General features: G+C 41.1%; 1 pseudogene; it reads left to right on the top strand.

Moving 5' to 3' along the window:
- The first annotated feature begins 6,667 nt into the window (after positions 1 to 6,667).
- Positions 6,668 to 8,287, top strand: LOC127222297 (5'-nucleotidase domain-containing protein 2-like; annotated as a pseudogene).
- Positions 8,288 to 12,628: the final 4,341 nt, after the last annotated feature.

The following is a 12,628-nucleotide window of genomic DNA, read 5'->3' on the forward strand; positions in this document are numbered from 1 at the left end:
TTGTATAAATTTAGCTTCTTTATCAAAAGTCAGGTTTCATAAGTGTATGGATTAATATCAGGGTCTTCAATTCAATTTAATTGTCATGATAGGACAAAGTGACCTGGACAAGGGCCCCCAATGAGGAGAATAGGGAGCCACCTGTTTATTTTTTAATGAGAGAAAAGGTGTGGATTTGGATCAGAGGAGAAGTAAGGAGTATCTGTGAAGATATGGGAGATAAGGAACTATAATCAAAATATATTCTATGAAAAAAAATATTTTAAATGAAAGAAAATAGAAAAAATATAAACTACATTGTAAAATTCATTGTACAATAAATGTCCAAAAATGTTCTTTATGCAAGTGACATGAGTTAATACAGAGACTCACAACTAAGCCAAATGCAGAGAGCAAGTGTTTGTGGAGTATTCAATCATAAATGAGACATCTGCTTTACAGCCCCAAAAGTCTCAGAGTCACTTGGGAAGCAGAGACAGGTGGATCTCAGTGAGTTTGAGGCCAGCCTGGTCTACAAAGTGGGTCCCAGGATAACATGGCTGTTACACAGAGAAACCCTCAGGGGACACGAAAGAAGAGAGGATACAAAGATTTAAGAGTCAGAAATTGTACAGAACTGGGACAAAACAATATCTTCTGGACATGGCAGGACTGTTGCACTCAGGAACTCATGACAAACATGCACAAGACCTATTCAAGATCCAGCATGGATGGGAGAGGGGCTTAGTAGCCACTATTGACAGTTGATAGTTTCTGGGAGATAGGATGTCAGTTTCCCTTAGTTCTCAATACAGTATTTAGTATTTACCATTCCTCACACCAACTGATGTTTGATATATGTTGTTGAGTGAATTCATTTGGTTCTTTTCCTAGGGGGAGGGAAAGCATATTTTTATTCATAAATTTTATTTAAATTAGAAACAATTTTATTTTACATACCAGTCCCAGGTCCCTCTCCCTCCAATCCTTCCATGCCCCCTACCAATTCCCACATCCTGTCCCCCATCTACTCCCCAGGGAGGGTGAGTCCTTCCATGAGGAATCATCAAAATCTTTCAAGTCATTTGGGGTAGGGCCTAGGCCTTCCCCCATGTCTCTAGGCTAAGGAGTATCCCTCCATGGGAAATGGGCTTCCAAAATCCATTTGTGCACTAGGAATACATTCTGGTTCCACTGCCAGAAGCCCCATAGACTGCCCAGTCCTCTTAGCTGACTCCCATATTCAGGGAGCCTGGTTTGGTCCTACATTTGTTTCCCAGCTGACAGACTAGGGTCCATGTGTTCTCACTTGCTCAGGTCAGCTGTTTTTGTGGGTTTTTCCAGCATGCTCTTGACCCCTTTGTTCTTTACTCCTCCCTCTCTGAAACTGGATTCCAGGAATTTGGCACAGTACTTAGTTGTGGACCTCTGCTTCTGTTTCCATCAGCTACTGGATGAAGCCTCTAGGATAGCATATAAGGTAGTCATCAATGTCATTATCAGGGAAGGCCATTTAAAGTAGTCTCCCTACGATTGCTTAGATTCCTAGTTGGGGGTCATCCTTGTGGATCTCTGTACAATTCCCTAGTGCCAAATTTCTCTTTAAACCTATAATGGCTCCCTCTATTGATGTGTCTCTTTTCTTGCTATTCTCTATTCATCTCTGCATTCAGTCTTCCTGATTCCTCATGTTCTCCTCCCTCTCCTCTTCTCCCCTCCCCTTTTTCCTACCTCCCTCCCCTTTCCCCCTCCCCCCATGCTCCCAATTTGTTCAGGGTCTCTTGTCCTTTTCCCCTTCACTAGGGGTCTATGTATGTCTCTCTTAGGGTCTTTCTTGTTTCCTAGCTTCTCTGGAGGTGTGGATTGTAGTCTGATAAACCTTTGTTTTATGTCTAATATCTGTATATGAGTGAATACATGCCATGTTTGTCTTTCTGTGACTGGGTTACCTCACTTAGGATGGGTTCTTCTCAACCAAAGAATGGATACAGAAAATGTGGTACATTTACACAATGAAGTACCAACCTGGAAAAAACAACAACAAAAACAAAAAACAAAAAAACAAAAATGGAATCTTGAAATTCACAGGCAAATGGATGTAATTAGAAAGCATAATTTTTTAAAGAGCACGTAATGTATGAATATCTACCTACAGAGAAAGCCAATGGAGACCTACACAAATAGTGCATTACTGAGCCTCTCTAGCCACACCTTAAAACATTTTTTTTCCAGATAAAACCAGCATAAGCACCTTGACACTTATAATCAATCTGGATGATCTAGGAAAACAGGAATAGATGCTTTTTTTAAAGTTTATGCACTAGAATATAGATAATCCTTTTAAACAGGAATTTTTAGACTGTGTAGGATGGCATGCCTCATACTCTGCTCCAATTTAAAACAAGCACTGGGATTGGAGAGAAGCCAAAGAGTTCAACATTAATGGAGGAAGAAATGAGCATATGAATTTCCTCAGCAAAGGACAGAGATAGCAGGTGGTCCCCAATCAGATGCATACACACTCATACATACACAAACACACACACACACACACACACACACACACACACACTCAAATGGAGAATGTAATTCTGGCACATATGCTAAAAAGGGAGATTTTTCTATTCATATCTGCATGAGCAATTACCATAATAAGATAGGTTCTGATTCCTTTTAAAGTCTCTTAACTGAAAAATGTATTTGTACTATGAATGTTTTCTACTGGCTTATCCTCAAAAATTCAACTGGAAGCTAGTGAATCTTAATGTCTGCATTACACTGTGATCTGGCCTAGATTTTCAGTCTCTCTAAGAGCCCTGAGTAATGATTTCTCTGCTACTGTCTTTGTTTAAAAGGCATCTAGGCAACATTTTCTAAAGTTACACAATAGAAGTTTGCTAAGAATTAGTTTCTGGGAAACCCATTTGGAAGCTGATTAATTTCTCAGATGCCCTGAATCAGTAGTTCAGCCAAATGACAGACACCAAATACTGTAGCCAAATCACCTTACACAAAAGGATCTCAACCAAGTGGGGTTTTTTTATTTTAAAAATGTAACATCCTAATAAAGACATTAGCCTGCACTTGCTTGTTTGCTTCCTTGCTTGCTTGCTTGCTTCTTGCAGACAGGATCTCAAGTAGCCCAGGATAACTTCAAACTTGCTATGTAATTGAAGATGACCTTGAACTCCTGATTCTCATGCCTCTACCTGATGAATACTGTAATGCATCCAAGTCATGTGATGTTGGAGAGTAATATCAAAAATATATAAAGTTCTCAAAAAAGCCCTATCTTTTTTCTTCTTTTGAGAACTCTCTGTTCATTTCCCAGGCCCATTTTTAGAATGGATCATTTTTTATTTGGCTTTTTTGTTTGTTTATATTTTGAGTTCCTTATATAACCTCAATATGAATCCTCTATCAGAATATAGTTGACAACAATTCTCTCCCACACTGTGGGCTTTCTTTTCACCCAGTTGACTGTTACTTTAGCTGTACTGAAGTTTTATGACATCCTGACATCAATTTCCATCATAATTTTTGGGCAAATAGAGTCATATTTAAGATGTCCTTTCCTATACCTGTATCATTTAAGGCACTGTTTATGCTTTTCTTATAGCAGTTTCAGTGTTTCTTGTTTCAGGCTTAGGTCTCTGACTATTTGAAGTAGTTTTTATGCAAGGTAATATATATGGGTCCATTTTCATTCTCCTGCATATGAGCTTCCACTTTTCTTAGCATTATTTGTCAACTTGTCAAAGATGCTTTTTTTTTCTTCAACTTATGTTTTGACATCTTTGTCAAATATTAAGTGGCTGAAGTTGTTTGTGCTCATGTTTGGGTCTTTGATGCTGTTTCACTGATCTACATGTCTGGTTTTGTGCCAGTACCATGTTATTCTTTATTATTATACTATATCTGAATCTTACTACAACCCCTGTTAGTACTTTGGACAAGCTTCTACTATTCCTGCTGATTCTCCTTGAATAGCTGAAGAGATAGATTCAAAATAAGTTTGAGCCCCCAGAACAGTCCTAACATAATTCTCGGCCTCATGAGCTTTCCATGTCCCCTCACAATATAAGCTCTCTTCACATCACCAACTCCAATTCTTTTTCACTCCCCTCCCTCTTATTTCTAGCTGTATCACTTTAAGTTTCTCAAATATCCCTTGCTGTCTCTTTTAAGCCTTAGAACATGTTGTTCTCTCTATCTAGGATGATGCTTTTCTTTCTTTACTCACTGTTCACTATTCATCCTTCAAATCCTCAACCCTTTCTTTCATCCCTGAACCCTAGACTGAATAACATAACCTTAAAATGTGTCCTCTACACACCCTACATCTTTCAACTTAGAAAAATATCTTTTCTCTCTCTAATAACTAATAAAGTTTATGATATTTGTCTTGGGCACCAACACGTGCAGCAAGACATGATATATGCATTTAATAAACATGAATTGATTAATTAACTAGTCAATAAACTTTATTGATAGGTAAATTGGATATTCAAATACTTCGCATGGTGACACAATACTTCCTTTCCATTAATGAAATTTAATGGGCTTCAGACACTGACCCAATATCATTGAAGCACTCTGACATCAAAACAGGTTCTCCAGTCTCCCTGTCCCAATGAAGTGCTAGTCCACTTGTTAGAAGAATTACAAACCAAATGTTCATCAAATCATCAGTGAAATGGGAGAATTATTAGTGAACATTCAGTGAATTGTATCAAAATAAAGAACGCATGCCTCATTTGGAGAAGTATCCACAATTTGGGTCCAACTGTTGCTTAAAAACACTTTATCAGATTTTATTCTTCTTTTTCAGAAGAATAAGAAATCCAGAACTTAAGGTAAACTATTCTGATTTTTTTCTTTTTTCTTTTAATAATAAAGTAACTATTAAAAAGTAAAACTCCAGTAAATCCATCTTTCCTTAATGTTAGTATCTTATGTTTATAGTTTATCTATTTCTAGGCAGGTACTTCCAATGTTGATACACTGAGAAACTATTTTGGAAATTATTCTTTTTAATATTTTTGTCTTGATTGTTTGATTGATCAATTGATCGATCGGGGTAGGAGTCGTGACAAAGGGCATGTGAGGTCAGAGGACAACTTGTAGGAAGAGATTCTCTCCTTCCACCATATGGTATCCAGGGATCACACTCAGGCAGTTCCATTACCACTGAGCCATCTTATCACAAAGGAGGAGCTCAGTCCCACCTCAACTTGATATGCCATGCCTTGTTGACACCCATGGGAGGCCTGTCCCTTTCTAAAGAGAAACTGAGGAAGAATGGAGTGGGAGGGGTAAGGGAGGTGAGAGAAAGAGAGGAGAGGTGCGAGAAAGGGTTGGGAGGAGAGGAGGAGAAGGAATAGAAACTTTGGTGGGGATGTAAAGTAGATGAATAAATTTAATTAATAATAATAAAATGTATGTGCTCCTATAAACTATTCTGATTTGTAACTGGGCAAAAATAAAATATAAATACAATGGAATACACCATGCATACAGAATGCTTGGCATGGTTCCCAGGCCAGTTCTACTTTCTGTTGAGATACATGGAGCTTCAACTTTCTTCATGACCTGGGATTACCTCTGAACAGAACTTGGACTTAGACAACTCATCATTTGCTAACTGTGGGGAAATGATGTCTTGGAGATCCAAAAAAAAAAAAAAAAAAAAAAGCAATTACAGACAATTGTCAATTGTCTTTTCCCAGAAAGAGATTCTTGCCTTTTCAATTGCTTTAGAATTGATCAGCCCTACAACATTAAGTACAGCTGCCACATAGGCTGTGGTAACCCCTATATCATATAACAGAAATAAGAAACTCTGAGAAAGTCAATTTTCCCCAGAAGGTAACAAAGTAGAACTGATACAAGGATATTAGACTGATTTTTTTTGTTTCTGGGAAGAATCGCTACCATATTTTCATGGTTCTTCTGCTCTCCGTGTGTGGCTAATCAGCTGATAGCAATAGACTTAGCACTGAACTCAGAGGTTGGGGTGGTGCTTGGTTCTTAGGCCTGCAGCTAGATTACCTTAAGTAAATGCTGACCAGCTGGGAGCCTCTGCATCCTAGTGATTTAAATGTCCTCACAGGAATACAATGGAGAGAGAATGCAAGCAAAGGGGCTTTGTCTCTTGTTGCATAGCATACCAAAGTTAAGAGCTAAAAGACTAATGGTGCTAGCTAGACTTTCTTATTCTCTGGACTTAGTATAGTAGAAATGCTTGGTCCTCAAATCACTGCTGTGGAGCTGAACATAGTTCAGAGGAACTGAAATGGTCACAATAAGCATTAATTCACACAATACTAACCTATCAGGAAAAGATCTACCAACTAGTACAATAGTGGCAAAGTTGTTACAGTAGCAACAATCATTCTATGTTTGGATTTATGGCCTGATACACTGGAGGGAATTCATGATTGAGATCTTAGGGTTTCTATTGCTGCAAAGAGACACCATGAGCACAGCAACTCTTATAGAGAAAAACATTTAATTGGATGGCTTTCATTTCAGGGGTTTAGTCCATTACCATCATGTTGGAACATGGCAGCATGCAAGCAGACATAGTGCTGGAGAGGTAGCTAAGAGTTCTACATCTTAGTCAGAGGGCTGCAGGCCGAAGGGCGAGCTTGTGGGCAGAGGGGGGCAGGAGCAGCGCTCAGGGGGCATGGTGGGTGCGGGACTGCTGGCAGCAGCTCCAGGCTGGCTGTTGTGTGGAGGCCAAGGCGGACCGCGGGCTGCCTTGTCCTCAACCTCCTGCCCTGGCTGCTGCCCGCCAAGTCCCGGAGCCCACTACCCCAGCACCCTGCGCTCAGTGCCTGCAGACAGCGCCGACCTCAGTGTGCACTTGCAGGCTCCTTACCAGGACAAGTGGAGGCTGGTGTACGACCTTCTGCCCCCTGAGGTCTGCAGCCTCCTAAACCCAGCAGTCATGTACAGCCTGAGTGACTTTGAAGTCTATGGCTTTGACTACGACTATACGCTGGCCCAGTATGCAGATGTGCTGCACCCTGAGATCTTCAATGCTTCCCAGGACATCCTGATAGAGCACTACAAGTAAGTACCCTGAGAGAATTTGGAAGTATGACTATGACCCCAGTTTTGCCATCTGTGGCCTACACTATGACATTCAGAAGAGCCTTCTGATGAAAATTGATGCTTTTTGTTATGTACAACTGGCAACAGCCTGTACCAGATGATGAAGTTAATGACCTATACGACAGCACATCCCACTATACCAGAGGAGCGGCTTCTATGGCAAGGGCCCTTCCATCAAGCAGTTTATGGATATCTTCTCACTACCAGAGATGGCACTGCTGTCCTGTGTGGTGGATTACTTTCTGGGCAATGGCCTGGAGTTTGACCAAGTACATCTCTACAAGGATGTGAAGAATGCCATCCGGGATGTTCATGTGAAGGGCCTCATGTACCAGTGGATTGAACAAGACATAGAAAAGTACATCCTGAGAGGGGATGAAACATTGCAGTTCTGAGTCAGCTGGTAGCCCATGGGAAATAGCTGTTCCTCATCACCAACAGTCCTTTTAGCTTTGTGGACAAAGGCATGCAGCACGGTAGGTCTCGATTGGCGCCAAGTCTTCAATGTGGTCATCGTCCAGGCAGACAAGCCCAACTTTTTCAGGGACGAATGCATTTTCGAAAGCTTGATGAGAAGGGCTCTCTCCACTGGGACCCTATCACTTGCCTGGAAAAGGGCAAGATCTACCTGCAGAGAAACCTGTTTGACTTTCTTAGTCTGACAGAATGGCGTGGGCCGCGTGTGCTCTACTTCAATGACCACCTATACAGTGACCTGGCGGATCTCATGCTGCAGTATGGCTGGCCCACAGGAGCCATCATTCCTGAGCTGGAGCACGAGATCCGCATCATCCACACAGAACAGTACATGCACTCGTTGACCTGGCCCAGGCGCTCACTGGGCTGCTCGAACCTATGCAGACTTATCAAGATGCAGAGTCAAGACAGGAGCTGGCTACCTGGATGAAGGAGCGGCAAGAACTGAGATGCATCACCAAGGCCCTATTCAGTGCTCAGTTTGGAAGCATCTTCCGCACCTTCCACAATCCCCACCTACTTTTCCAGGTGCCTCGTAGCTTTCTCCAACCTCTACATGGCCTCCCTCAGCTGTTTGCTCAACTACTGTGTGGACTTCACTTGTTACCCGTGCCGCACACCCCTGCATCATGAGGTACCCATCTGGATGCACCAACTCTGCACTGGCTGTTTAAAGACACCTTTTCTCAGTAACATGGCCCACGTCCGATGAGGGCATTTTTATTGTCCTGGACAGACAGGCCCTCAATCTTTGCAGCCCCAGCTACCCTGGCAAGCAATAAAAGTGGTCTCCGTCTAAAACAAAGAAAAAAAGTACATCTTGCACAGGCAACAGGAAGTGGTCATACCCTACTCCAACAAAGTCACACCTCCTAATAGTGTGACTTCCTTTGGTGGCCATTTTCTTTCAAACTACCACATTCTATTCCCTGACCCACAAAGGCCTGTAGCCATATCATAATGCAAAACTGCATTCAGTCCAACTTCAAAAGTCCTCATAGTCTATCAATCTCAAATTTATTTAGAAGTCTGAAGTTCAAAGTCTCTTCTGAGATCCATGCACTCTCTTAACTGTAATTCCTGTAAAAATAAAAGGAAAAAAAAAAACAGACATCAAAATGCTCTTCAGATCTCCATCCTTTCAGCTTTGTTGACTGCAACACATTTCTCTCTCTCTCTTGGGCTGGTTCCACTCCCTGTTAGCAGCTCTCCTTAAAAAGCATTCCAGACCTCTGGCATCTCCACTAACTTGGGGTCTCCAAGGCAATCCAGGCTTCAACTTCACAGCTTCATACAGCGGCCTCTCTAGGCCTTCATTCATGGACACTTCCTGACACATGCCTGCCTCCGCAGCTTTCCTTAGTCATAGAGGCAAATTCCACAGCCCCTGTCTTTTATCCTTAACTCCAGAACTAAGTGGCCTCAGCCACCAGGTTCTACAGCTTGCATGGGCAACAAGTAGTCATACCTACCCAATACCACACTTCCTAATAGTGTCACTCCATTTAGGGGCCATTTTCTTTCAAACCACAATTGGTATTGTAAACTTAGTTTTAAAAATAATAGGTCTCAAGAGTGAGCTTATGACAGTTCTTTAGCTAAAGAGACATAACATAAAATTGCCTTCTAAATGTTTGATTTTACATACCCACAAATTCTACATCAAGCTTTACCCAGAGAAGCTTCTCTTTACAATGAGACGCAAAGACTTGTAACTGCCCAAGCTACTGAGAATAAGGGACAGTTGAATGCTAAGGCCTAAACAGGACACCTATGCCACCGCAAGACTTGGTGAACATTGCAGGAAAGGGGTGGGAAAAAATGTAAGTGTCAGAAGATACAGCTGTGAAATGTTGTATTCTGGCATGACAAAACCATTACAATCATGATTTCAAGAGCATTGAATTTTGCCTGCATTGAGCCAGAACAAGATGAAATTGTCATCAGTCAGTCATGGACTGGGGAGGGACCTACTAAACCACTGACTACTATATTCGGGGGAGGAGGGGGGAGAAAGCTGCAACTGTCTTCCTTTGTGTGACCTCAAGTGAGCCCTCCAGGCTCTAATGGATAGTTTGAAGCCAAAGATCACATACGCAACTCTGGTTAAATTCAATGGGTTACAGACAAAACATAATGACACAGATATGAGAAAGGGATTGGTAAGGAAACAAGGATTAATAGGGATTGGGGAAAGCTGGAGACAGCTCTATATAGATACATGAAATTGTCAGAGAAGAAAATTGTTGTAGAAAAAAGCCACATGGAGAAGGAATACAAGCTTTATACTCTTGAGCTAATTTATCTAATTTTAGCAGTTCCTGTCCTTTTTTCAGATGTCAAGAAGTCATGAGTACTGCCCATTACAGCTTCTTCAACACCTTCCCTGCACTTTCTCAAGAGTGGTAATTGATGACTCTAAGTGCTCACAGTCAACATTCTCTATGTTTATTATTTTATTTGCTTAACCTTCAAGCAAGTGAGCCAAAAAGAACACAGTTAGAAATGATGGCATTGAGATTTAAATTCAGTGTGTGTGCCTCTTGATCCTGAGATCTTTAGGATGCATCAATTACCACTAAAGTCTGGGTTTTCCCCTACAATGCCTTCTTTTCTTTCCTCATTCACTCACCAAACAATTCTGCAGTTACTGTCTACAGTTGTAAAATCTCAGGAAGTGTGCATGCCACAGGAGAGAAAGAGATTATGACAGATCAAAAATAAACACTATTTCATAGGTGAGCTTCTAGTGATCCTCAGAAGAATAAGTAATAAATAAAGAGGAAGACCAGTTCAAGCTGGAAAAGGGTGCCTATGGGTCATGCATGCCTGGCATTGCATGAAAGCCATTGGAATATAATGACTATAAGAAAGGAACCTAATAGTTACTAAACTCTGGCTTTGTACAAATGCAATTCCCACAGCATCACTTTTCTAATCTCCTCTTCTCTTGTTTTATTTGTCTAAGATAGTATATCAATTCAATAAACTAGAATCTGAGTGTTACTTATACTAGGTTGTCCCAGTCCACATTTTAAATGCTTTGTATATGTTGTTGTAGGTTTCTAAAGAAGTTACTGCTATACCCTCTTGTACAAAAGAAAACCAAGTTTGGGAGAAGTTTGAAAATTTTATTCAAATTGTATTAGATACTTTTATAATTGCTGTGACAGAACACCTGAACAGAAAATTTAACAGAGGAAGGCACTATTTTGGCTCATGGCTTAAGGGGTTTCCAGCAGGAAAATGATGGCAAACAGAGCCCCATCCTCGATGATGGAAATTTGCAGTACAACTTATTATATCTTGTCCACTCAGGAAGCAGAGAGCTTTGGATAGAGATGGTGAAGTTGGGGTGTGACAGGAGGACACACATTGATACTGAGTGTCTGATCTAGGCCCCTTATGGGTGTTCAGAATGGGCATTGTGTCCCCAGGACCACCCTGCAAAGGATGGGAGTGTAAAGACTGTTTCTGGGTAGGAGACTCATGAAGTTATTCTGTTCCCAGAGATGCCAGACCCTTGAATCTCTCCTCTAGATCACAGCTCTCCATTCAGGAAGTTTTCCTGAATAACTTTCCCATTTAAAGGGGGGAAGGTATTCTAACTGGGTCCTGGTATTTCTAGGTTATAGCTAATACAGTTTGAATGCATCCTTCCAGACACCCCTGTGTTGAAAATTTAATACCAAATTCATATGTTAATGTTAGTTCAGAATGAGATTTTTGAGTGGCAGTTCAGATTAGATAAGATCATGACAGTGGAAGCCCTGATGGCATTCATGGTTTTATAATCATCTAGACCAGCCTTTCAGTTACTGTACCATCAAGAGCAGCTGGGCTAGGCCTCAACAGCCAGAGCCCTTGAAGTCACTTCTATCACTGAGCAGAGTGAAGCTCTAAGTTAACATTTCTAAAACTATATGAGAGGATTCTCTTATTATTTTCAGAAATGCTGTGCACTGTGTCCCCATTCATAGATATACCCATAAACACATTAGAATTGTATGTCTTAAGTGGAAGGAATAGAGTAGAAAAACTTTTAACCCTGTTTAAGACTTCTCATTCCAAACTACAGAGCTGTTTAACTTAACGCCATTTTATCCAATCCAATAAAGCCACAAGTAAGAGCTGTTAAAACTTCCAGACCTGATGCACACTCTTCCTCTGTGAGAAGTGGTAATTCTTGGGCCAGATGACACTTCCTGGAGTAGAGACACTTCTCTATGATCTGATGGCTCTCTTCCAAGCCAAGCAACAGACGCTAAACAAATCAACCAGCACATCCTCACTAGCCTAGTCTCTTATGAAGCAAAGCAACACACACCACCTATCAAGACTTCATCAGCTATAAATTCAGCTTGTTAGTGCATGGGCAAATACAGGCTTAATTCCTAAAGTTTAGAACCATAACATAAAGGGCTAAAACAAATGAGTGTTGAAATTATGGGAGACTCTATATGCTTACGGTGTCTAGAGAGTGTGTGTGATTTAGTTCAGATTTCAGTTCTCCTAGTAGGTATCAATTTTCCCAAACTATAAAATTAAATCAATTATTCAGTGGCATGGTGGCCTGAGTTGTGCTCTCAAAAGAAAAAAAATTACATGGTGAATTCCTAGCCCCTAAAACCTGAAAATATGCTTGTATTTTTACAGACAGGGCCTTTTAAAGGGTGATGGAGTGAGTTTTCACCTCCATCAGCCTGTGGCAATGTGAGTACAACAGAAACTTCCAGCTCAGCTCTGCTCCAACCTGATTTTTCTATGTTCTGTAATTAAGTACATGAGATCTTCAGCTGGCAGTATCTCTCTCTCTCTCTCTCTCTCTCTCTCTCTCTCTCTCTCTCTCTCTCTCTCTCTCTGGAATAGTTTCTCAATGTAGCCATGGCTGTCCAGAATCTCTATATAGATCAGGCAGATCTCAAATTCACAGAGATCTACTGGCCCCTGCCTCCCCAGTGCTGAGATTCAAGGCATGTGCCACCATGCATGTGCCACCATGCCTAGCTCAGCAATACAGTCTTACCAACAAGGCATCAAGAGCCTTACTCAA

Source organism: Phodopus roborovskii, unplaced genomic scaffold (assembly GCF_943737965.1).
Source record: "Phodopus roborovskii unplaced genomic scaffold, PHOROB, whole genome shotgun sequence".
In the NCBI taxonomy this organism is placed as follows: Eukaryota; Metazoa; Chordata; class Mammalia; order Rodentia; family Cricetidae; genus Phodopus; species Phodopus roborovskii.